This window comes from Cyprinus carpio, chromosome B1 (genome assembly GCF_018340385.1).
Source record: "Cyprinus carpio isolate SPL01 chromosome B1, ASM1834038v1, whole genome shotgun sequence".
Lineage (NCBI taxonomy): Eukaryota > Metazoa > Chordata > Actinopteri > Cypriniformes > Cyprinidae > Cyprinus > Cyprinus carpio.
Genome location: NC_056597.1, coordinates 23,853,206 through 23,857,036, shown reverse-complemented (window position 1 = coordinate 23,857,036; position 3,831 = coordinate 23,853,206).

Here is a 3,831-nt window from a genome sequence, read left to right as displayed (position 1 = left end):
CTCAATATTAAGATTAAGATATTGATTCAGTATAAATGATTCAATTGTGCAGATATTAAGGGAAGAATGGCACACATATGAACTATATTCACACACAATATAAATACACGTCATAACCTCATACAGCAAGGGAGCATTTTTCTGCTTCATCATATATTAAACTGGAAATATTATGTATACTGAGTTTTGGGTCACTGTAACTGTTCTACTGGACGAAAAGATTAGAAAGTGTGTGTTTTGTTCTCAAAGTGAGTGGAGGCCTCCAGTAATTTTGCTACTAATTCCCTCTCTAGTTTCTGGAATCCATCTTGAACGCATGAGCATGTAGTCTGTGTGTGCCTGGAAAGTGATTCTGGACCCAGTAGAAGAGCTGAGCCTCTTACCTATAAAGCCAAGCTCAGCCATTTCTCCAGCAGAGGTTTGATTTCCTGTACATGTTCTTGAAGCCTAGGTCTGCTGGGCCTGACCCAGATGGTGGTCTGACTGTCGCTTCTTCCAGAGTTTCCCCTGCATCACCAGCCCTGCACATCTCCCTGAAGGGCACACACACACTACAGTTACTTGGCTATCTAAATGCTGGATATCTAAATGGTTTTTATACTGTACAACTGTAGCTTCTATCACCCTACACCCAAACTCTACCCCCTGCTAGACACTCCTTCTAAGACATTTTACAACTAAAAAATTACCTTGTTCTATTTCTATACTAGTTTTAACTCAGGTAGAGCTCACTTTTGGGTGGCAGCAAACTATCCCCAAATAGGTAAGTGTAGGTACACACTCTCTCTCTCTCTCTCTGCCACACTTACACACACACTCTCTCTCTCACACACTCTCGCGACAATCTCTCTCTTACTCTCTCACACACACACACACACACTCTCACCCCACACACTCTCTCGGTCTCCTGAGCTTGAAGCTCTTAGCACACTTTGCTCGAAGTTCCTATAACAAGTTTAGCTGGCCTCTCTCCACACAACAGAGCCGGCTGATGCAAGGCTTCGGAGCCGGGCCGCTGGAGCCTCACATCACACCGATCTTCCGCCAGCACGCATAGCAGCATGCAACACCATGAACACACACTCATCTCCATCAATACCGGGCACACGACGATCACTTACTGATCTCTACATCAGCTGACACTCTCTGTCACATACCACACCGTGGACTTCTCTCTCACGCATACACACACAGCGGATGACTCTACAGCGAAGACATACTCCATCGCCTCTCTCTCTCTGCGGGCACCGTGACATAATAATACTAATGCTGTGTGTAGACGTAATAGCTCATAATTCTTTTCATTACATAACTTATAAAATTTGAAAACTGTGAGCACACACTCTCACACACAGCTGAGGTACATCGATGCTCGCTTCTCTCTCTACATCTTTCTCTTCTAATTGTGCACTCGGCTTCTCCTCACATGCATGTGACAACATACTCCCTCTTTTACTCTCTCTCCTACACTCAAAAGTTCTACACTAAAAAATAATACATGTGTAAATATAAATACACTCTCTCTCTCTCTCTCTCTCTCTATATGGCTACATGTATATATATATATCTCTCTCTCTAAAAATCTGACATAATCTGGTACATGGATGAAGACACAAAACATTAACAAATTGAGGGAAGCCTTTAATCATCGAAAATGCGCTCTAGTACAAGTAAGCAAATTAATCGTATCCAAAATCGAGCTCTCCTTACAGAATATGTCAGCACCTGTCCATGGCTGCCAGGTAGCTGCCAAGACACACACAGGCCTGGAGCTGGTTACGGAGCCGGTTATGTTTACATTTTAGCCATAGTGATACACAATATCACACGTGCAAATATAAACGTACCCAGCTAAAAATATACCATACCAGTGGTCTATGCTTGCGCAAATCCTAAGGCCCATTCTACCAGTTATTGATCACTTCTTAATACCTTCAGAATGGATTTTAAACGCTATCACGCACTGAATTGCAAGTGATCGTCAGCTTAATCTTTCTGTTATTTCTATTATAATGGTGATTTCGGACATGGCAGCAATATGCAGCCAGAATAGTTTTGAACACTGATGTGGCCCTCATACAGCGCCTTTATTTTCATTCTGAGTAAACAGTAACACAAATGCAACCACGTGTGAGCAAAGAATGGAGAGAATAGTCGTGGCACAAAGAATGGTATGAATTTAAAACTTTCTGCATGAGACACCCCCATCATCAATGAACAGTTGTGGATTGAATCCACTGCAAGGCTCTCTCTCTCTCTCTCTCTCTCTCTCAAAATGTAAATGGCTTCCCAAATCACATCATGTATTAAATATAAAACTTTTACAATTTAATAAGTAAATAAAAGCTTAAAATAAAAAAAAAAAAAAAATGAGTGCAGAGTGAATATATATTATATATATATATATATATATATATATATATATATATATATATATATATATATATATATGTGTCTTAAGCATTTTCTGGTAACTAGATGAAATACAAAACATTAAATAAATTTGAATTAATCTTTAACCAAAAATGAAAATTCAATTAGTGCTGGGCAACAATTAATCTAGCATCCGCAAAATAAAAGTTTTGTTTATATATAATATATATATGTGGAGTACTGTGTACATGGTATTAAGTATATATAAAAGATACATATGCATAAATATATTTAGAAAATTGTTGTGCTTTTATATATTATGTTTACTAAATATTTTAGAAACTTAATTTTCTGTAAAGTTGTTTTGTAATGATTTTGTATCAGAAAAAGCTTATATACAAATAAACTTGAATTGAATTGAATATTAAATATATTTATATGGCCAATATAAAATATATAAATATAAACTTACTTCTTTTAAAATATATATATCTCATGTGTGTCTGTCTTTATATATACATAATAAATATACATACACACACACATACATACATATACTACATACACACATATATATATATATATACACACATTATTATTATACATATATATATATATATATATATATATATATATATATATATATATATATATATATATATATATATATCTCTCATATAAACAAAAAAGTTTAATATTTTATGTGATTAATCGTTGTCTTCGCACTAAAATGACATGCTTTAATCTTTTTGCAAAATAAAAATGCTGCCTAAATAGGGGTTAAATCTATTAAAATAAAAAAAACCAAAAAATGAAACATCGCAATTATTCCTTTAAAAATAAAAGTAACTAATTATTATCATTATTATCATTCATTTATTAAGATTTATCATTATTCTTTAGATGATATTATTATTATTAATATAATTTCTGGATGTGCACTTGATGTGTATATTGATTGATGGCACAGCCCTGCTTTTGATTTATTGGAACCAGAATCTTCTGAAGTCACACAGTGGAGGTTCTGTACTCTGGCGCTGTGAGGGCGAGGCTGCCTGGCGCTTGGGCATTTGAGGTGTAGAGCGCGCCAGGACACTTTCTGTAGCTTGCAGGAGACCTGAGACACACATGACGAAGTTAGGAAGTCAGGGCTTGATGAGCGAGCGGCATCAGCAGACTTGAGGAGACGCCAGCACTGGCCCGACCCTGAGGAGACGGAGATAAGGATGAACTGCGTGGCTGAAACTGAGGGACTGAGGGAGTGACCCGCTGACTTTAAGACAAACTGCTGCAGGTCTGGTCCTGGGTGGGCTGCAGAGAGAGAGACACAGAGTGTGTGAGAGAGAGAGAGAGAGCGAGAGAGACATAGAGAAGTGAGAGAGAGACATAGAGAGAGACAGAGCGAGAGAGAGAGAGAGACACAGAGAGAGAGAGAGAGTGTGTGAGTAGAGAGAGAGA